We start from the raw sequence: 24,473 nt of genomic DNA, 5'->3' as shown, positions 1-24,473 counted from the left end.
ACTCTGTGGAGGTCATATATGGACTAAAAGAGAGGGGAAATGGCCAGAATCAGACATTTGAATGAGCACTTTTCTGAACACTAAGCTACTTGTTGAAGCTTTCTGTTTCCCCATCTCTTTAAGTTTAAACTTAAAAATACTCTGCAATATAATGTCAATGTCGAGTTTATTTATAAAGCACATTTAAAACAGCCACCACTGCCCAAAGTGGTGTACATAGGCAATACATAGTGCATTCACAAAATATAAAAATACTGACTATAAAATACACAGAATAAAAATGCACAATAAAATAGCTCAGTGAACTTTCTCAGCTGGGAAGAAATATCACCATATGACTTTATATGCTTTTGCCTGATGTCCATTTTAAGGTGTGGGAACATTAAACTACAGAATTTCTGAGGCAGTGTTCTTGACTGCTCACCATATGTTTGATTTCACTGTAACTGAGTTTATCGTAAAAGACTTCAAAGCAGAAGTGGATGTAACTCGGATTCATCAAGTGAACTTATAAGAATTAGTAATCAAAACCTATCATGGCTCAGGAGACCCAGATTTCATTTGTGACTCTCCACATCAGTTCTGCAAGTATGCTTTCAATGAATAATTAAACCCACCCAAACAAGCATGTTGGGGTTAAAACTTCATTTTGTTTTCATTTAATAAAAAGCAGACTCCCATTGTTGTTTGAATTTAGGTGTCTGATTTTCTTTGACATGTAACGGTTTTGTGGTGCAGGCTACTGCTGTGCCTTGTCTGGATGTATGCATCATTTGTGATCAGGGACAACAAACAGCATTAAAAAATTAAAAATAAAACATTCCCAGTGGAGAGCTCCTACTTCCCTCAGCCAGTGATGATGCAGCTGTAAACAAGAAGGGAGATTCTCAGCTAGTGAGTGAAATAAGACACCAGTGCTGAGACTTCAGAAACACTATATTATTTACAACCATGCTGTATAGCAGACGTGGCAGACTGTTTCTATCTTGGTGATACACTGTGCTGGTGTTAAGCTTTTATTCCACGAGTCGAGCCGGGAGATCTGACCTGATTTTATCACTGCAAAGTTTGAAATGGTGACATCAGCTCAAATATAATACTGCACAGGTTTCATAGATGTCTGTTACTAGTCACAGGATTGTAATAAACTTCTTTAATAAACATACAAATTCTTGTTTAGTATTGAACAATTTCCGCTTAAAACACTTCATAGTTCAGAGATTTAATACAAACATGTAGAAAAAGTAAGTTAAATGATCTTGCCTGGTTTGTTCATGCTGCTTATGTGTTCATAGTCATACGAAGGTCAATTTCTGCACCTTCCAAGGTATCTTTTTGAGAACTGTAGCTTTGGTTACAGAAATGAACCCTTACTTTTTTAAATGTGATAATGTTACACATAAACCTTCCATTGATCTAATTCAGCATGTTTTGCCCTTTTATATAGCGATATAAGCATTTACAAAGCGTCCAGATTATTAACATTTCAATATATGAGTATTTTTTTAGTCAGGTCATGGCCCTCTGAAGAGCTTACATAGAAAGGAACTGACTATTACTTTTATATAGGTTCCACTTCTCATTTCAGAACCCTCCTTAGTTACAAATGACTGCAAGGTATTTCTTCCTAGAATTTTGTTGTCAACTTGACATTGCTAGGCAACCACCATACACTCAAGTCATACAAAAAGCAGCTTTTCAATGGGCTTTCCCACAAATATATGGATAGAGATGCACTAGCTATATGCAAACCTAAGCTAACAGGCTGTTTATTGTGTAGATGTTTAAGCAGTTTTACAGTGTTGAACTTTCGAATTTTCTTCTTTTCAGTAGCTGATTTCAGCAGGAATGTCCCTCAAGTTGATTGTTCCAGTATAATATGTTGGGAGCATCTCAACCTGAAAACCAAGATGACTGTTCTACTTATTACGTGGTGAAAGCTATGACATTAGAGATGTGAAGGACGTAGACTGTTCAGTTCATTCTAATGGAAATGTTGCTACATTGCTTTTATTTGCAAAATATAGTGTGGTGGTGTGGTGGTTAGCACCACAGCCTCACAACAAGAAGGTTGCTGGTTCAATCCTCGGCTGGGGTGCAGTACAAGTACAGATTATTTCATTCTCAAACCTGGGGGGCGGTGGCCTTTCTGTGTGGAGTTTGCATGTTTGTGGGTTCTCTCCCGATTCTCCAGCTTCCTCCCACCGTCCAAAGACATGCATGTTAGGCTAATTGGTCACTCTAAATTCTTCCTAGGAGTGAGTGACCCTATCTGTGTTGGCCCTGCGATGGACTGGTGACCTGTCCAGGGTGTACCCTGCCTCTCATCTGTTAAAATGCTGGGATAGCATCTGTACTAAGCAGTACAGGTAATGAATGATAGTGCAATGTAATCACATGCTATTGCTATCTTGGCTAACAACAACAACCTAGCTAATTAGCAGACTGTGTTGGTTTTCCAACATGTCATACTGGTCAACTCAGATATGACATCATTCCCATCTCTGTCATTCCACTTTGCAGTTATTGAACAGATTATTTCATTCTCTAGACCTTGGAGGGGGAAAAAAAGCGTGAAAGTCCTGTTTCTCCATCTCTGAACATATTTATTTGCTTAATCATAGGTATTGACTGTATTGTAGATCTGTCTTTGAGCTATTAACTGCGGTGCTTTACTCTTTAGAGGATGAAATAAATTGAAGAATCATTTGATTCTTACTCTCTTAAACTCCACTTGGCTTAACACAAACCAGTGTTTGGGATTTAGGCCTTCAATACATGGATTAGAACATACAGACAGAACTAAAGACAAGCCCCTATTTCCTGCGTGCCTTTGAGGTGCTGTTTCATGTAAGTAATCTGCCTAGCTTCACTAGACTTGTACCATGGTGACACTAATAATGACTAATTATATGATGTTGTAGAATCTTGGTTCGTGTTTAAACATGTAATTTAGGTAGACTAATGGTGCATAAAATGTATTTTATTTTTAATCACTTTTGCTTTTTCATGAGGAGCTGAAAGAGTGAGGCTTTGCATTTCAATAAAGCCACTTGATCATTGAGCATGCTTGTTGCTGTTGTTGTTTTTCGGCAGATAGTGTTTACTCTGAGCTCTGCCGCCCAAAATTCCCCCCTCTGCTCCTTTCCTGGAGACAGCTCAAAGACCTCCTGCTGGCAGCTCAGCAGAGCAGCTTTATCTGGGTTCTTCTCGCTCCCGTCTTTCCACAAGCCTCTTCTCTTTGTATCACCCAAATGTTTCAGCCACAGGCCTCAAGTAACAGTCACGAACTGCATGACAGGGATGAGACAGCCATTCATTAGAACATCCCCACCAGCTCTTCCAACAAAGGTTCACTGTTTAATATTCCATCTGTCATCTTAAATATAAAGTAATATAAATAGGGAGGCGGGAAAGAGTATGTTGTGCTGACAAAAGCTGATGAAATTCATGTGCAAAACAACTGAGAAAATGTTGAGTTTTCTTTTAAATTGAATATGTTCAGACTTAAAAATGCTCTGCACATGCACAGCGCTATCAGTAAGTTCCCTAATTCTGTGCAGAATATATGCAGTACTGGTAAAAAACAAAGCTCGATATTTTGACAGCTTTAAAGTTTTAGATTAATGCCTGTTTAAATCTTTGATGGAGAACCTGTCTGCATTGTTGTAGAGTTCCCTCATATTTTTTGTGGAGGATGCATGAAACTTTCTTTTATCACAAACATAGTTAAATCTTGACTTTACTAATGATAAAATTGCTCCTAAAGTCCATATCCTGTACACAAAACCACAAGACTTTTAAAGTTTTTACTGGTTTATACTTGTTGTTGTATTTTATTAATGGTAAAATCTTATAATAAATAAAGTAAAGTGCAAGCGGAAATTAAAACATGAATCTTATCTATTTTTGTGAAAACTTTTTTCCCCCTCCTAAAAAATCTCTCTTCTTAAAATAAACTATCCCAGCACCTTGGGGAGGCAGGGAACTTTGCATCAGCAGATCAACTGTATGTTTTGGAGAGATAGCTACTGATCCAAAAAGGAAAAAATATGTTCCCAAACAGATCAAATCTGCTTTGTGCATATATATGCATGTTCCTGCAACTATAACTTTTTTTTTTCCTGTTATGTAGTTTCTTTTTGTCTTAATATGCATAAATTGATTTTTCATGTAAAGCACTTTGTGTTGCCCCAGCATGAAAAGTGCTTTATAAATAAAGTTTGATTGATTGATTGATGTTGTAGCCACAATAACACTTTATAATGATGTATGCTTTAATTAATATACAAGATGTGAATAAAGTAAATTATCAGTTTCTGTAGCTCATCAGAGGCTCTAAAGCAGGGGTGCCCAAGTTCGGTCCTCGAGATCTACCATCCTGCAACTTTTAGATGCAACCCTTCTCCAACACGCTTGAATCAGAGGTCATCTGCATGTCATTCAGCTCTGCAGAGGCCTGGTAACGAGCCAGTCATTTGATTCAGGTGTGTTGGAGAAGGATTGCATCTAAAAGTTGCAGGATGGTAGCTCTCGAGGACCGGATTTGGGCACCCCTGCTCTAAAGTGATTTATTTTTTAATCAGGACAAGCTGAACATAACTTCTATATCAAGAGTACACATTTAAGCTCTGATTTATGTTTTCTCCCAAAGAAAAAGACATCTTCTTCTCATAGACTTATGGCAGAGTAAAATACAGTCCTCTTACAGAATAAAGCTGGTTTGCTGAGTCATACAAAAGGAGATGAATATATATCCCCAGCCTGTCCTCTGCTCCCTAAACTTCCATACCATTCCTGCCAGTGTATTCCCCATAAGATGTGATATTACCCCACAAGAGTCAACTCGTATACTGTTTTAACATCCCCTTTCCCCAGAAGCCTGGAAGAATGAATTTCATTTATGTAAGCAAAATACTGTCGCTGCAGTAATCTGGTAAAGACTATTTATTTCATTTTGCTCTGGCAGCATTGATCTGAGGAGCTATCTGAGCCCTGTGGTGAGATTGTATTCCATGCAGAGTCCAAGCCTGCAGGTAGGCAGGACTACTGCAGGGTAAAACAATATGTGTCAGCCTTACTGTCATGCAATGAATCCCCCCCTACCCCAATCCTTCTCTCAGTGCCCTCCTTTGTGAACACATTGAAAATAGATTTAAATGCAATACTTCCTGTCATGGATGCTTTAGTGGTCTATTACAGAACTGAGTTAAAGATTTTAAAAATTGACTTCCTGTGTTCTCACTATGATATATTACTTTAAACCACATTACAGTGTTGGGTGATTTAGTTTGCATTCAAATGGAATGAGAGGTTTGCATGAGGCCTGTGACTTTAAACTTGTGTTATCAAACAGTGACGTTCCCAAGTGACTTCTGAATTAGGCTCCCAAATTAGACTGAAAGCAAGAAAGACTAATTAAAAGAAGTCTTACAGTAGTTCAACAGCTGGATAAGCAGCTCTGTGAGGCTGTAATGAGCACAAGTCAATGAGTGTTTGGGCATTTTTGCTTTAGAAAGAAATTGTAAAGAAATTATGCATCAAGGTGTCAATAAGTGTGTATCAAAATTGTTACAACCAGACTCACGGTTATAACAAATCAACGCCGAACAACCAAGAAAACCAATTATAATTATTTATTAAACCAAAATTAAGACAAAATAATATAACCATGAAGTGTGATTGTCTGCAATATCAGTAATGTCAGGGCATGCTTGGTTGTGTGTATAAATATAATGAATGCAGTGTTGTATGATGTAGAACTAAACCAAACACAACAACGAGGTGCAGCGGCACAGGTGCGGCCTGGGAGCGGAGCAAGGAAAGAAGAGAGCGAGGCCGATCGTAGGCGGGTCTTTTATACGCACCGCCGAATACCCCAGCTGCACCTGCACACAAACATAATTAACAAAACACAGCCACAAAGCAGAAGGGGTCTTAACAAAATAGATTAAACCTCATTTGCATGTCTTAAAAAAATCAAGATTAAATCAAGATTATTGTCTTAATGGGGTAATTCCATTGTGATATCTAGAAGCTAAAGATTTTAAAAAGTTCAATGAAAGCTTTTTAATAAAGGCAACTGGACATTAACTCCTTGGTTCTTGAAGCATAAGAACATATATATATATATACATATATACATATATATATATATATATATATACATATATACCTTAGCACAAAAAGTAAAGAAATTTGTGTTTGTGAGATTATTTCTCCCCTTTAATAATGCAATTTTTTTTGTATTATACATCATTAAAAAGCCCAATTAGTCAACTTTACAATGACATATAGCTTGAAAGGATCATGCTTCTGTGGAATGAGCATCACAGTTAAACACGTTTAGTACCCCCAAAAATCCCCTGAAATATCATCCCTATTAAGATTTACTCTAGTTTGGATTTCTTGGTGGATTGGACGATTGCACGCTCTGACAATATTAAGGAAAAAATAACACATATTGAAAATTTTTACAGTTCTTTAATTTAAATTGTTCAGGGGCCTTAGTAGTTTGTGTGGAAGATTCATATGCAGCCATAGCAGCCTGGCAGTCACCAGGAAATAAGAACCTTCTGCAACTGCTCAGTCAATTGTGGCTCCTCCTTTACTTATTAGTCTAAGTAGAGTTAGTGTGGAGTTGAGATAAGAGGTTAATACTATTATGTATGTAGTGTTTTTTTTTGTTTTATTTTTTATTTTGGTATTAACTTTGGTAAGATTCTTAGTTACTGAATAGAACTGAATAGTTATTGAAGAACCCAAGCTAATAGAATAGAATAGAATAGAATAGAATAGAATTATTGGTGCTGCTTCTGTTTTCTTTGTATATCAGCTGGCATTTTTGAGTTGTTTAGAAGATTGTTTTATTGTTTGCATTTTGTTAAGCAGCATCGCTAACCCCAACTCCCGTAGTTCCACTTGTCACCTTTGTTTGTATCACATCCCCTGTCGTAATAATAAAATCAATATTGTTTCACCTTTAAAATCTTGCCAGTTCTCCTTTTCGTTGCGGCTCAATTTCCCTAGCAGAGTCGGGTCGTTACAGTCCTGATCATATTTTGCTGTGGGAAGGGAAGGCGTCCCATTCCTCAGGTTGAAGTTACACTATATATCTTTCTGACTTTAAAAATATGTGTTTTGGACTTATATTGATGGCACATTGACATTTATCATGCAAATTCAAGGAGCCGCCATGCCCAGCAACTTCCTGAGACTGACAAAACCGCACATCACAACGTTTTTTACATTACTGAGTTTCGCTTTACACACTGCATCTCCAGCAGCTACTGGATTTCAATCTACTAGTTGTGTTGAACATGTATTGTAACTGAATTGTCAAAGAAATTCAAGAGGAAGAGAGTAAAAGAAAGAGAGCAAAGGACAGATCGAGCTATAAAACAACAGTCAACATCAGACTGACTTTGGCTGACTGGAGAGAGCTCAGCCATCATTAGGGCCAAAGATCAGTAGTGCTTCTTCAAAGGTCAACCAGTGTGGTTGTGCTGGTTCCTCCTCTAGCACGTAAAGCATACCCAAGCTGATCCCACAGGTTTTTAGCTGGGTTGAGGTCTAGACTTAAGCTGACATCACACTATTATGTTGCTGACACATCTACTGGCTGATACACCACCTACTGGGTAAGACAGTGATCAGGGTATACCATGCCAAACCATCTCATACTGAGCCAGGCCCCATGGTGGAAACAGGGCTAAAGGGTCTATATGGTAAATCCATCCATCCATCCATCCATCCATCCATCCATCCATCCATTTTCTTCCGCTTATCCGGAGTCGGGTCGCGGGGGCAGCTGCCTAAGCAGGGAAACCCAGACTTCCCTCTCCCCGGCCACATTCACCAGCTCATCCGAAGGGATCCGGAGGCTTTCCCAGGCCAGCCGAGAGATGTAGTCTGTCCAACATGTCCTGGGTCTGCCCCGGGGCCTCCTTCCGGTGGGACGTGCCCGGAACACCTCACCAGGGAGGCGTCCAGGAGGCATCCTGACCAGATGCCCGAGCCACCTCATCTGGCTCCTCTCAATGTGGAGGAGAAGTGACTCTACTCTGAGCCCCTCCCGGATCACCGAGCTTCTCACCCTATCTCTAAGGGAGAGCCCGGCCACCCTGCGGAGGAAACTCATTTCGGCCACTTGTATTCGAGATCTCGTTCTTTCGGTCATTACCCACAGCTCATGACAGTAGGTGAGGGTAGGAACGTAGATCGACCGGTAAATCGAGAGCTTTGCCTTTTGGCTCAGCTCTCTCTTCACCACGACAGACTGATGCAGAGCCCGCATCACTGCGGACGCCGCACCGATCCGCCTGTCGATCTCCCGCTCCATCCTTCCCCTACTCGTGAACAAGACCCCGAGATATGTAAACTCCTCCACTTGGGGCAGGACCCCATCGCAGACCCGGAGAGAGCACTCCACCCTTTTCCGGCTGAGGACCATGGTCTCGGACTTGGAGGTGCTGATTCTCATCCCAGCCGCTTCACACTCGGCTGCGAATCGCTCCAGTGAGAGCTGAAGATCACGTCCCGATGAAGCCAACAGAACCACGTCATCCGCAAAGAGCAGAGACCCAATCCTGAGGCCACCTAACCGGATCCCCTCCACACCTCGGCTGCGCCTAGAAATTCTGTCCATAAAAGTTATGAACAGAATCAGTGACAGAGGACAGCCTTGGCGGAGTCCAACCCGCACTGGAAACGATTCTGATTTACTGCCGGCAATGCGGACCAAGCTCTGACACCGGTCGTACAGGGACCGGACAGCTCTTACAAGCGAATCCAGCACTCCATACTCCAGGAGTACCCCCCACAGGAGTCCCCGGGGAACACGGTCAAATGCCTTCTCCAAATCCACAAAGCACATGTAGATTGGTTGGGCAAACTCCCATGCCCCCTCAAAGACCCCAAAGAGGGTGCAGAGCTGGTCCACTGTTCCATGACCGGGACGAAAACCACACTGCTCCTCCTCAATCCGAGGTTCGACTATCCGACGGACCCTACTCTGCAGCACCCCTGAATAGACCTTACCGGGGAGGCTGAGGAGTGTGATCCCCCTGTAGTTGGAGCACACCCTCCGGTCCCTCTTTTTGAAGAGGGGAACCACCACCCCAGTCTGCCAGTCCAGGGGGACTGTCCCCAATGTCCAAGCGATGCTGCAGAGGCGTGTCAACCAAGACAGCCCTACAGCATCCAGAGCCTTAAGGAACTCGGGGCGAACCTCATCCACCCCCTGGGCATTGTCACCAAGGAGATTTTTAACCACCTCAGCGACCTCAGCCCCAGAGATAGGCGAGCCAGCACCAGCTACCCCAGACTCTGCTTCCTCATCAGAAGACGTGTTGGTGGGATTGAGGAGGTCTTCGAAGTATTCCTTCCACCTCCTCACAACGTCTCGAGTCGAGGTCAACAGCCCCCCATCCCCACTGTACACAGTGTTGACGGAGCACTGCTTTCCCCTCCTGAGCCGCTGGATGGTGTACCAGAATCTCCTCGAAGCCGTCCGGAAGTCATTCTCCATGGCCTCTCCAAACTCCTCCCACGCCCGAGCTTTTGCCTTAGCGACCGCCGAAGCCGCGCTCCTCTTAGCTCGCCGATACCCATCAGCTGCCTCTGGAGTCCCACAGGCCAAAAAGGCCCGATAGGACTCCTTCTTCAGCTTGACGGGATCCCTTACTGCCGGTGTCCACCAACGAGTTCAGGGGTTACCGCCACAACAGGCACCGACGACCTTACAGCCACAGCTGCGGCTGGCCGCCTCGACAATAGAGGCATGGAACACAGCCCATTCAGACTCAATGTCCCCCCCCCCCTCACCCGGGACATGGTTGAAGCTCTGCCGGAGATGGGAGTTGAAACTCTTTCTGACAGGGGACTCTGCCAGACGTTCCCAGCAGACCCTCACAACACGCTTGGGCCTGCCAGGCCTGACCGGCATCCTCCCCCACCATCTGAGCCAACTCACCACCAGGTGGTGATCAGTTGACAGCTCCGCCCCTCTCTTCACCCGAGTGTCCAGGACATGCGGCCACAAGTCCGACGACACGACTACAAAGTCGATCATCGAACTGCGGCCTAGAGTGTCCTGGTGCCAAGTGCACATGTGGACACTCTTATGTCTGAACAAGGTGTTCGTTATTGTCACGTACCAGCAAGGAGGACTCATAAATTATCAGAAAACCCAGGGATAGGTAATGGAGGTTTATTTAACAGACTGACGAATAGCAAGGTAATATAGAAACTGACGGTGATCAGAGAGTCCGGGTGGTGGAAGACAGCGGCAGGTGCATCCGTGTCTTCCGATGAGCAGCAAAAACCAAGTCCGTGATCTAAAGGGAGATTCCAGAGAGCAGTCCAGGGGTCAAACATACAGGGGGTCCAAATATTAGCGGAGGCAGAGTTACCAGTGAGGGAACGAGCAGAGGCGAATATCCAGGTTCCGGAACGCAGGGTCGTCAACAGGCAGGCAGGCAGACAGGTAATACGGGAAACAGACAGGTAACAGAGGCTGGATACGTGCAGGGTGAAACCACGACGATCTGGCGCTGGAGGAATGTCACAGAGCTGTCTAAATAGGGCTTGGTACAGGTGTAGCGCATCAGCCCTAATCAAGAGCTGGCGGAGATGAGGCGTTCAGGGCAGCTGAAAAAACTGAGCCCCACACCACAGATCATGACAGTTATGGACAATCCATGACAAGCACAGAAGTCCAACAACAAAACACCACTCCGATTTGGATCAGGGGGGCCGTTCCTCCCAATCACGCCCCTCCAGGTATCGCTGTCATTGCCCACGTGAGCATTGAAGTCCCCAGCAGAACGAGGGAGTCCCCAGAAGGAGTGCTCTCCAACACCCCCCCCCCCCAGGACTCCAAAAAGGGTGGGTACTTTGAACTGCTATTTGGTGCATAGGCACAAACAACAGTCAGGACCCATCCCCCCACCCGAAGGCGGAGGGAGGCTACCCTTTCATCCACCGGGGTAAACCCCAACGTACAGGCGCCAAGTTGGGGGGCAATGAGCAGGCCTACACCTGCTCGGCGCCTCTCACCGGGAGCAACTCCAGAATGGAAGAGGGTTCAGCCCCTCTCGAGGGCAGTTGTCGAGGTGAGTCCAACTATATCTAGCCGGAACCGCTCAACCTCAAGCACCAGCTCAGACTCCTTTCCCGCCAGAGAGGTGACATTCCACGTCCCTAGAGCTAGCTTTTGCAGCCGAGGATCAGACCGCCAGGGTCCCCGCCTCTGGCAGCCGCCCAGCTCACAATGCACCCGACCCCTATGGCCCCTCCTGTAGGTGGTGAGCCCACGGGAGGAGAGGCCCATGTCTCCCTTTCGGGCTGAGCCCAACCGGGCCCCATGGGCAAAGGCCCGGCCACCAGGCGCTCGCCTCCGTGCCCCACCTCCAGGCCTGGCTCCAGAGGGGGGCCCCGGTGGCCCACGTCCGGGCAAGGGAAACCTTGGTCCTTGTTTTTTCATTATGATAAGGGTTGTGTGAGCCATGGTAAATCTTAAAAAATTAACTAAGCGAACAATAAATATGTTTTTAAAATACATTTTTCTTTTTTCAAGGACATGATCTTCTAACTGCAGTTCTACATGGAGAACCAGACTGAAATTTACTGAAGTTAGTTTTAAAGGGTTAGGAGGGATGGATCAAAGCTGGAGATGTTCAAAAGATGACCACTTCTCATCTTTAAAAAGTCCAAATGTGAATCTGTAATCAGAGACATCCTCTCCTCAAGAAGTAGCAGTCAGAGTTGGGCTCAGAGTAAAAATCAAAGATGGAGCTGTGATTATAGACTCACAATTTAAAAATTCAAAAACTGTGATATTCAAAAGCTCAGGAGCTATGTATGTGAGCAGAGACCATCTCAAAGAGCAAACCATCATTTAGCTTAATGAAAAAGGACACAGTCTTCTGTAACTTACATTTTCAAACCTGAGTTTATCAAAAATCTGATAAATCATTACCAGCAGGAGAGTAACATTTAAAATGTTTTTGCCTCCAACATGGCTCCTGATCTTGAAAGCTGATAAACAGTTTGTAATCAGGAGGCTCACTTGAATGTGTTAATAGCCTCGCAGCCTCATTTTAGCCAAAACAAGAAAAAAAGAGCATGGAGGCAAACCTTTGAAAGAGAGGAAGATGAATATCAGGAGTTTTCTTTCTTGATCAGTCATGTAGCAGAGAGAAGCCTGCACACTCACAAAATTATATAACAAAAGTTAAATAATGTAACAGAAGCTGGTCACCAGCAAGGATATGATTTAAAAAGTCGTTTTCAGTTGGACACAAACATTTCTCACGTGTGATTTTTGAACATCTTATAGAACAGCAGGCATTAATCTGATATAACAGCCTCCTCTCTACAGGTTTAAAGCTCAACACACATTTTAGAGACTGGCTAGAGGGATTTGCTCTGATACAGCTACAAGAGCATTAGGCCTGTGGAGCATTGATGTTGGGTGATAGGTCAGGCTTGTTTTCAGTGTTCCAGATCATCAGAGAGGCACTAGATGGGGTTAAAGTTGAGGCTCTATGCAGGTCTTCCTTAGAGAACAAAATCGCTAATTCCTACTAATGGATTTAAACTGAAATCATAACCTTGAAGTAGAAAAACAAATAAAACCAGCCACCTTGATTGCATAAGACAAAAATAGATGGAAGAGTATGGATTGAAAACAAAAAAACTGGTCATTTTTCAACCACTCCTTTGTATTAGTTATAATAAGTTGTAAAGATTTGGGGTTTAAACCTTGTTGTCACCGGTGGTGTTTCTATTTGGAGTTTGCATAATTTCCACGTGTCTACCAGGGTTTTGCTCCAGGTGCACTGGTATTCTCCTATTGTCCAAGTATAGGCAGTTTAAGTTAGAAGAAATGGTTATTCTAGTTATATGTGGGTTTTGGTTTGGTGGGTTGTAGACTTTAAAGTTTTGCTGCTGGTCTATAAAGCTCTGGATGGTTTAGGACCAAAATACGTCAGTGATCTCTTGACCAAGTATGAACCTACCAGAACCCTCATGATCCAGATCCAGGTGACCAGAAGGTCATCTGGATCCAGTCTCTTATCAGTTCCCAGAGTCCGAACCAGACATAGAGAAGCTGCATTCAGCTTCTATGTCTGGAACAAATTCCCAGAAAGCCTCAGAGGAGCTGAAACAAATCCAGGTTAAAAACCCTCCTGTTCTTTGCTGCATTTCACTAGTTTTTATTTTAAAAGTCCAAATTTGCATCTGTTTCTTTTAAGCTCGAATTTTTAAACTTACTGTTTTTATCCAATGTTCTTTCTTTTTCTCTTTCCTTTAACTTTTTGTTTTTAATTATTCTTCTTGTATTCCGTAAAGCACTTCGAACCAGCCTGTCGTTGAATATTGCTGTACAGATAAACTTGCCTTGCCTTGGTTCTGTCTTTGGTTTAGCTCAAGTTAGATTTTGTTTCTATTGTTATGTCCCAGTTTGTTATTCATTCTCTCTATCTTTTCTTTGTCAGGTGTTCTGAAGTTTGGTATTAGTTTTGGTTCCAGTTCTGTTCATCCTGTCAATTGCAGCATCTGTTCTTTCTTTTTTAAACCTTAGTTCCTATGTCCTATGTGTCGTTCTGCCTTGTTTCTTACTGTGGCTCATGACAGTTCTGAATTGGACACAAGTATGGGAATGGTTTCTGTCTCTGTGAGCCCTGTTATAACCTGGCGACCAGTCCAGGGTATATTCTACCTTTTACTCAGTGTCAGCAGGCCGGCTAATGGATAGATAGAAGTACATGTTCCCAAACTGTAAATGGTGTGAAAATGCTGTCTGTCTCTCTATCACAGCCACTGAGGAAGTGCCAAAGTTTGCACATTTTAGGTATTACAAATAGAGGTTCTTCCTGCATTTCATCCTATTTTACTTTTTTCTGTCTTTGTTTTTAAAGTTTTTAATGTACATTTTAAAGCTTCTTCTGTTCTCTTAATGTTTTATAAAAAGGAATTTGAATTGCCTTGTGCATGAAAAGTGTTATACAAACAAATTTGCCTTGCCTTAAACCAAACTTGCACAGCCGTTCTGATAGTGTGCTACAGTCTCTCTCGTTCTCAAAGGAACACAGAAACAACAAAACTACTCAATTAAATATGATAATGTAATATTTGTTTGTGCAAGGTTAGACCATGAAAAATGCATAATGTGAACTCAATCAAGAGGCAAAAATTAGAGTCCCATGACAACAACTTCTTGGCAGTGAAGCACCAAAGAAGCTTACAGATCATGACACGAATTCTAAAGACCAATCCTCTAGTTTTTTTTTTTTTTTCCTTTGCCACTTTTTTCTTTGTGAATACAGCAAAATAATGTATGGATTGAGTAAGTTAAAATGTGTTGAACAGCCTTGAGGCAAGGGCAAGGGCTAATTAATAATTGAAGAAGTCCTTTCAGAACCAGGATAAGCTGTTCTCATCTGGGATTAGTCATTCCCTGGTGGCATGTTCAGGTGATGTGACACAGTTAACTTTCCTGGCCACATCAAAATCACAGACAGATAATTCTGCTCATCTTGATTGAATGTTGTTTTCAAAGTATTAGAGACATCCTCAGATATTTTGCTCATTCTTGACATGATAACATCCCACGGTTGCTGCAGACTTGTCAGCTGCACATCCTTGATGAGAAATTCCTGTTCCTCCACATCCCAAACCTGCTCTATTGGATTGCAATCTGGTGAATGTGGAGATCGTTGGAGTGCAGTGAGCTCACTGTCATGTTAAAACAACCTGTTGGAGATGATTTGAACTTTGTGACATGGTGCATTATCATACTGGATAGCCATAAAGTGATGGACATGGTCAGCAACAAAACTCAGATCCATGCTTTCATGTTTATACGCCAGATTATGATCCTACCATCTGAGTATTGCAGGTGAAATAAATGTTCATTAGACTAGGCAACGTTTCTCAAAACTTCTAATGTCCAATTTTAGTGAGTCTGTGTGAATTGTAGCCTCAGACACTTCCTGTTTTTAACTTTCAGGAGTAGTACTGGATGTGATCTTCTGTTGCTGTAGCCCATTTGCTTTGACATGTCGTACATTCAGAGGGTATTCTACATACCTTGGTCTTAACCAGTGGTTAGAGCTTGAGTTCCTGTTGCTTTTCTATCATCTTCAACCAGTCTGTCCATTCTCTTCTGACCCTCTGACTATTTTCTGTTTTTTTTGGACCATTCTTTGTAAAATCCTAGAGATGGTTGTGCACAAAAAAACAAGAATTTAGTTATTTTAAACACTCAGACCAGCCCCTCCAACACCAACAACCATGCCACATTTAAAATCACTTAAATCCCCCTTCTTTCTGATGCCCAGTTTGAACTTCAGCAACTTGTCTTGAACATGGTTACATGTGAGTAAATACACTGAATTGCTGCCATGTGCCTGAATCATTAGCTATTTATGTTAAAAAGCAACTGAACAAGTGGACTTAATAAAATGGTGGCGAGTGTATATTATTGCAGTAGAACAAATTTTTAAGTAAAAATGAGTTGGTAAGTAATAATTAAATGTATTAATTAATTTTAACAAATGGCTTGGAAAGTAGAGAATACTGCAAAGGATTTGTTTGAAATCTTTAAGACATTACCACGAATGCATTGGGATGCTGCATGTGTAGCCTAGAAACAACTGAGCTGAAAGCTAACTCTGTTTGTTGACAACATACATCAAAAACTCAAGACGATAATAAAAAGAATAATTTAATATTGTAATAATGTATAATTTCAATAACACTGACAACAAAATAAAATTATATTTCTTGTATCTTTTCTCTTTATTTTTATGAGTTGAGCATTTGTGGTTTAGCCAGAGCAGGTTCTCTATGGGGATATTTTTCTATCTTTGATCAAGAGCGTAATTGTTTGCGTTCAGAGCAAGATTTCTGGTTTTCACGCTCAAATATTATCTTGCTCGCTCTCAAAACTCGGATCTCACCCTCAGAAAGTCCCTCTTGCTTTCAAATATATTGTTCTTCCTTTTAAAACTCTGCGCTCAGACTTGGTCTCTTTCCCTCACACTCAGACACATTCTCTGCTCTCACAAGACTTCTGCTCTTGGATATTTTTTCCTCTCTCTTGGGTTGCTGAAAGAGCTGTCTGTCAAACCTACTTCAGCCAATAGAGTGCGAGATAATTCGAGCAACTAGGCCTTGCCTTTTTAAGGGTGCTCTTGATTTACTTCACACAGTGATTCCACACTCTTAGCCCAGATTTTGTATGAACATAAACTTTATAGTAGTGACAGTTATCATTATTTATATCACGCCAGTTTGTGAGACAGAGAGCAAGATGATATTTGAGCGTGAAAACCAGAAATCTTGCTCTCAAAGCAAACAATTACGCTCTTGATTAAAGATAGGAAAATACCCCCATAATTCTCTACTTATCACAAGGTTTGGATATCAATATTTGGCCTCTCCATGTGGCAGGAACTTAATGGTGAGGTGAGCACCATGCTTGTATGAGACTGGATGAATGAGAAACACATATAAAAGAACTTTTTAAAACCTAACTTAGCTTAAAAAGTGATTTAATAGTACAGCGTAGTCACTGATTTTGCAATGACAAAAGCTAATTTTTAAAAAAAATGGAGGCATTACTTTAAAGTGCAATAAAAGTGGTCTCAAATAACTGGTGTCAAGGTGGCCACTGCTTTTAGTAGTCTGCATGGTAACTGACTGACATATTTCTTTTTAGGCTTCCTGTGGCTGTATCTATTCACAAGCCCATACATTCTACTACAACTATCACACACTCTCACACCCTCCAGTACTGCCCATACATACCAAAATGTTGCCTGTGCACAGAGGAATAAATAAGACACAGTTTGGGATATCGTTGGGCTTGTTCATAGTAGCAGACTCACTGCTTCTCAGCCTGTTAGGAAAAGTCTTCCTGGCTGAGTTGAATCATTCAAAAGATACTGTAACAGTTTGGTACATAATAAGACACTAATTCTTGTTAATAATAGTTTTTCCATCCATTTCAACAGTTACTGTCTCCATGCCTTTCTTATTTGCTGATGTCATTTTAAAATGCTGATACAAGCTGTCTCTTTGGTTTTTTTTAGAAAATGCCCCAATCTCCCTCCAAGCACTGGGGTAAGTCTTGCTAACAGGACTTGAATCACATTTAGAAAAGGAATGCTCTTTACCCATTATGGACAGCTACATAAAACAACACTGTATTAACACACCACTGTTAAAAAGCAGTTTATGTAACACAGGTTTGGTTACCTTATTAGCCAAATAAAATGCTTTAAAAAGTCAGTTTGCAATTATGATTTAAAACATCTGAATAATTAAACATGCTAGTCAGAAGGGGTCACCTCTCAACAGCACATGCTCATGTACACAAAGGCAACTCATTTTCTGGAATATTTGCTAATACAGCAATCAATGCATGGTCTCACCTGCTGATGATCTGGAGATTTTACTTAAAGGTCCCATATTATGCAAAATTCACTTTTTAATGGTTTTGGAACAGTCATACTGGTCCCCCCGCATGTGTAGGAGACCCGTAAGTGTGAAACTCTTTCAGGCGCTCTCTCTCCCCCCTGCTCCACCTCTAGGGAAGTAAGCGCTGAATTGAGCGAGTTTGAAAGCGTGTACGTTATGACGTCATAAGGGACAATAACCACTCCCCACAGAGCGATGGACCCGTCTACCGGCTCTCAAAGCCCGCCCTCTAAAAATCACCTAGCGCCCAGTGTTTATCCTTTTCGGCAACCCTCGTTAGCGGACATGGCTAAGCGACAGAAGCACTGTTCTGTTTGTGGCTGCATAAATGAACACGAAAACGTTTTTTTACTTCCATCCACTGAACCCACGAGGACTGAGTGGATTAATTTTATTTTTGGAGGAAATGTACCCGGAAAACTTCCAAAGGTTTTGCATGTCTGTGGCCAGCATTTCAAAGAGGACTGTTTCCACAACATGGGGGCATGGAAAGCAGGCTTCGCCAACCGTTTGAAGCTGAAGCCAGGTTCAATACCAACTGTCCGTGACACAGCTGGAGAGGTAAGAGCTGGCAGTTATTTTATCGTTTCAGCCTTATTAGTCTGATAGCTTGAAAATATATTAGCACTGTTGTAAATGTAGCCAAGTCACTGTTTCTACTGTTTGTATCCGGTGCCATTGTGCATCAGATTGATGAGCGTAGCTAGCTGTGTTCTCCGTGCGTCACGGTTTGGGTCGGTAATGGGGGCTTCAGGAATGGGTTCCGGTGTTCCGGCGTTTGTTTATCCTTCACTACGCTGTAATCAGCGTCTAGTTACCGCTAAGGCCTAACCTGTCAATCACCTCATGACGGGCGATGCGATGGGCGGAGCCAACAGCTGAGCTGCTCCACCAGGGTTCCGCCCACCATAAACGGCACATTTCTGAAGCTGCTAAAAAGAGGGAGGTGAAGAGAAGCCGCTGCACTCAAACTGAGGGTCGATTTGTCCATACCATGGCGGAAATATTTCATTTAGATATTAATGAATGGTCTCAGATTGGGAATAAAGTGTATAATATGGGACCTTTAAAGACTAGCAGGTAAATCTGCTCAGAAAGTCCTCACACTGTTCTCATATGCCACTACTCTGACACGTTCATTGTCTGTACCACTTTATCCATTAAACTTTAATGTTTACACTCACAAAAAATTACATTAAAGTCGTGGCAAAATTGGATTTTATTTCTTTACTTTCTTATTTTTCTTTAACATTGTCTATGTGACAGTTTTTAACCAATAAGAAACACATTGTTTCAGGCTCAGTAGAGTTGACTGTGTTTTAGGCTTCTTAAATCAACACATGATAATCAATATCGAGAGTCAAAATGTTATTATGTGTTAAAGCTGAACATTTAAAATGTTTTTAAAGTTCACAAGTCTTTTGACTATTTTAGTGATCTTGGCTGACAGGAGCTGGAGGCTTGGCCATGTCGATAAGGAATGGATTTCTTGGCAGATAACGTAGAAATGATTACAGTAACATAAAACGTGAAAATTTCTTCTACCTTACAGGGAATGCAGCATAAATCCCTGCAGCAGCTGCATTTGCTTGCACCTCTACAGGAGTGAATGACCTCAGTTCGCACATTGTGAATGTCAACTTGTAAATGATCATCTCTGTGTACTGGTGTGTGCATCTAGACTCCATGCACATATCCAATTGGGTTCGCCATGTCATTCAGACTAGTAATAAATCAGCTCTGACCTAGGTTTAATTGCCCCCTGAGTGGTCGTTTCATTGTTTTAAATGCCTCTCAACCCTGACATGGCAGCACAATAACTTTTTGCAGCAAGCTTTTTGAGACAATCTGGTAACAAATGCAGCTATTGGTGCTGGAATTGCTTTTTTGAGTCGAGCTGAACAACCAAGCATAGCATTATGCTTCTTCACGAAATCGATTTCCTAGAAAAGGATGTAACTCGAATTAGGTGTCTTGCTCAGAGTGTCTCTAAGCACTAAAATGGCCCAATGTTTATTCATTGGCCTTGGATGTTTATCTGGGGGATAAAAATCAATGAATGAAAGAGAATATGTCCTTTTGAAAGAAAATACTTAAATTTCTCGATCTTCTCATCTGGTCAAGCAGATTCAAGGGAATAAATCTTTTTCTTTTCAACAGTTCTCATCATGTACTTTTCATCAGATAGTAAATATTGACTTGCCTTCTCAAAACTAGTTTTCTACAGATACATCAAGAAAATTACATATAAACATTTTACACTTTAGTTTTTGTCTGAGAATCCTACATGGTGCAAAATCATTGCACACATTATATACATTTTTTACAGTCTATGGTACCATTGTTTAAAGGATTATTTGTGCTGTGAAGTTTCAATTCAGCAGATATTAAATGCTACATTTATTCCTCAAAGTTGAACATATGACAGTTTTTCAAACACAAACACATTTAAACTGACTTACTCTGAAAGAGTAGTAGTGTAGCTTCTACCTCGCCTGTAAGTGACTGCTATCAGAGCTTGATTGGTTTAAACTGGCTGCTACTGGACAACAAGTGGTGCACTTCTAATTTTCTAAAACATTCAAAGCAATAGAAAGTAAGTGCATTACTGTTCTGATACTTACACTGCTCTAGCATTTCTTCCACAGCAGTAAAATATCTTAATACAGTTTGCAATAACTTTTTATTACATTATTGCTACATTAAACACAAACATATTGACTATAAAGCCCCACCATGCATGTAGTAAAGAAGGGTTCAACATGAAGCAATGGAGGCATTGAAAGACACTTTGCCTGCCTGAGGCTTAACGGTTTATACTGCAAGTTCAAAGCAGAAAACACGGACATGCGCCTGTGAAGGACTGGTTGCCATCTATTGGGATAAATATCAGTCAGTGAGTATTTATTTATAAAGCACTTTTTCATGCAAAAACATTGCAACACAAAGCACTTAATATTAAAAACACAATAAAACAACATTACCCATCCAAGTCCTCCAGACCTCAGACCCACAAGTCCCACACATATATACACACACATACACATACATGTAGTAAGATAGCACTGTTCTTAACACTCACTGACAATACTGGGAAACTTAAACTCTGGAAGCTTAAATAAAAGATGTTGGGCTTAAATAAAATAAAATAAAATAAAATAAAATAAAATAAAATAAAATAAAATAAAATAAAATAAAATAAAATAAAACACTTGAATATGGATTGAAAAACAATAGTATAAAAGACATGGATTAAATATGGAAACAAGTTCATTAATATTGCAAAGAATGCAAATGTGTTAAATAAATCTTCACTATATAAATCAGTAAAACACAATCAGAAAATAATCAAACCAGATTGAACAAAAGAGACAAAGAGATAAATTAATGTAAGTAAAATATTAATTATGAATATGAAAAAAGATATTTAAATGAACAGCTTTACTAAAAACATCCATTTTGAGCTTCCTATTAAAATATCAACACTGAGCTGGTTCTCAGGCTCTCTGGAAGGCTGTTTCACAGGTGAGGAACATAAAAACTAAAAGATGCTTCTCCATATGTGTTAGTCCCCGTCTCAGGAATAAATAAGAGACCAGCCCCCAAAGACGTGAAGGGCCTGGGAGGCTCGTAAGCTAAAAGCGAGCCAGATAAATACCTAGGACTAAAACCTAAAAGAGCTTTAAATTAATAAAAGTATTTAAAATAATTGGAAGCACAAATATCAATATTTTCATTTGAGAATCTATTCTTAAACATAAATATTTGGTACAGGAGGGATCTATATTTCAGTATTAATCCTTACTAACAAAGTTCAAACACACAGTGATTCAAGTGCATCTAGTTTCTGTTAGCTTTTCTCCAAAGTACCAATTAAAATAAAGCATTAGAGTCATTTTTAATATTCTACCCATTTTTATTTTGTTCACAGTGATTCTGGTGGTAGAGCAGGTTGTCCAATGACCGGAAGGTTGTTGGTTGAAATCCCACTACTCCAGTCATCTGGTATGTCCTTGAACTGCATCCTCCATGTTTCTGTCAGTCTGCCCCGGGGCAGCTTAGGCTACACATGTAGCCTACCATTCCTCAGTAGGAATGAGGAGTGGATGAATAATGGATCCACTGTAAGTCCTTTGAGTGCTGCAACAATAGAACACAATATGAATCTTATCCATTATTATTATTGTTATTATTATTATTATTATTATTATTATTATTATTATTATTATTATTATTATTATTATTCAGACCTATCTGGTACATTTCTGATGAGTAACACATCGTAATGGAGGAACCTGTTCTGGCAAGGATCGATCATCATCTCTCAAAGGCCAGATAAATGATGTTGAAGTTGAACAAATGTGCTTTAAATGCATGTGCATTATGGAGAATAGTTCTTTTAGATCACGCAGGTCATATTCCAATGAATAGTCTTTGGTAAAATAATCAAGTCAACATCCACACCTTTTGTTTTTGTAGAATTTGAAGTGATACGAAAGACAACATGTGTTATTGTTTACTTCTGCTTTACTTGTGCACACACCTTATTTGAAGGATAATTAATATAATAAAATTGAGCCTCATCAATCATGTCCACAGTGTACTTTCTGCATCATGTCCTGAATCCCGTGTGCTTTATTCAGACACTGCCAACCCCCCCCAAAAGGTCACACACTAATATTTCTTTGGACTGCCTTTAGCTTTAATTACAGCACATACTCACTGTGGCATCCTTTTGATAAGCTTCTGTTATGTCACAATATTTACTTCCATCCAGAGTTGCATTAATTTTTCACCAAGGTCTTGTGTTTATGGGAGAGTCAGTGCAATGTCTCCTCCAGCACATCCCAAAGATGCTCAATGGGTATCAGGTCTGGACTCTGTGGTGGCCAATCCATGTGTGAAAATGATGTCTCATGTTCCCTGAACCACTCTTTGACAATTTGACCCTAATAAATCCTGCCATGGTGTTCTTGGAATATGCCTGTGCCAACACAGAAGAAAAAATCCATTGATGGTATAACCTGCCCATTCAGTATATTCAGGTATCAGCTGACCTCATTCTTTGGGCAGATAATGTTGCTGAACCTGGACCTGGCAAACTGCAGCAACCCCTGATCATAGACTGCTAGACATGATGGCTGCATCACTTCATCTGCCTCTCTTCTTCTTTTCTTAGTTGGTTCCCCACTATCCTTCCAGCTTTTAATAATACACTGGACAGTTCTTCTTAACCCAGTTTTCTCCTTAGTTATTTTCTTTGCTTGATACCAATAATTTGACCCTTCTGAAACACAGTGTAAATAATGTTCAGCAGCGTATATGGTGTCCACGTCAGATGTTTTCTTTCGTGGCGTTCCATCGGAGAACAAGTGAGAGCAGCTCAAATTGAACTCAGTATTGAGGTCAGCTTTTTCCTTGGAAGTGCTGCAGCAGCTTTCTGAAGCCAGACCCCCCGGCACGTATTTTCTCTCTGCCAGCCTCCAGCAGCTAGCAGAGATGAGCTGTCTGAAAAAGGAAGGCCAATGCGACGCTTCTCATCTCATCTCCTAATCCGACAAACACACCCTTCACCCTTCACCACCCCACCCCCCTCAGTGACACTTAGCGTTGGACAGTGCTTCCTATATATTCCACATCCTATTTCACTTGCACTAATTGGAAACCTGCAGTCTGTGTTTCATTCTGTGGTGATTTCATCAGTTTTTTTTTTTATGTTTTCTTTGTTCTTCCTCTACTCTCTTTTCTGGCTCCTTATTTCTATCACCTCAGCGTGAGAGACAGACAGTAAAACAGTAACCCCCCCCCACACACACACACGCACACACACACACACCCCACACCCCACCCACCCAGTTTTCTGTGCAGTAGAGAAATGAGAGCATAACCTGTTAAACTGAGCGTGCTCTTTATATTGGTTCATCCGCATGCAAGAGGGGCCGAGAGACTGCAGGCTTTATTGGAACAGATGACCTTAGATTTATATTTCATACATTATTATTACAAAGACAGTTTCACTTTGCCTTTTAGCAAAAGCACATGCCTACATACTTCATCTCCATCTTAATTTTATTCTTTTTCCTGTATTCTTCCTCACATACACACAAAGTGTGGAAAGGATAATTTGCTATAAGGGCTTTAGTCTTGGGACTGGTGGTCGAGCACTTAGACTAACAGCAATTACCTGATGAGCAGCATGTGGAGAGTCCTGCGGAAATTGATCAAAATGCAGTTCACCCAGTAGGCATGCAAAGAACTGTACTGCATCCCACATCGGTGTCTGGACACCATATTAGTCATGGTCAATAAAGGACTAAACTGTGTCTTTGTGTATGTTCAGTGTGACGGAGACCGGTGGTTCCATCACCACCACAAGTCTGGCACATATTATTGGAATGTTTGGCAGATAGGACCACACAGATTAATTAATTGTTTTATTGAATGTTAAAACAGAGAAAAGTGTTTATTTGTTTGCAGAGGGGGACTGGCCATCCTGCCCAGGGAAAAGAGAACTTAAATTAGTATTTTAACGTTTAACAACATTTGATACTCATTTTTACTTTGATCTGTGTCTAATTGTGTAAAGCTATAAGCTCAAGAAGGAAATGGCAATACTCACCTCTTGTCTTTATTGCAGGGCAGGAGAGGTAAAAGGGGGAAGTAGGCCTAATTTCCTGTTTAAGAGGTTTCGGAACAAACCATGTTAACAAAGAGGGGTGGGAAGTAGTTTATATAAATTAAATGTGTATTTGAAGCATGCTGTAAAATTATTAAGTGGATTATGTTTAAGTTTGTATATATGTAAATATTGATTTATGATGTTTGCTTTACAGGTGTTATTTTAAGTAAGATATTTTGTGGATATGTTAACTTGTATAGTCTAGTCCCACGTCAACAGGTGGTTCCGGCTAATTACCTGCAGCAGGAGGGTATAAAAGCCCTTAGTTGCTCTTTAGAAGGTTGTTGATGGTTGTGGTTTAGAT

The sequence above is a fragment of the Melanotaenia boesemani genome, chromosome 1 (assembly GCF_017639745.1).
Source record: "Melanotaenia boesemani isolate fMelBoe1 chromosome 1, fMelBoe1.pri, whole genome shotgun sequence".
In the NCBI taxonomy this organism is placed as follows: Eukaryota; Metazoa; Chordata; class Actinopteri; order Atheriniformes; family Melanotaeniidae; genus Melanotaenia; species Melanotaenia boesemani.
Note: the sequence above shows the minus strand (reverse complement) of the source record.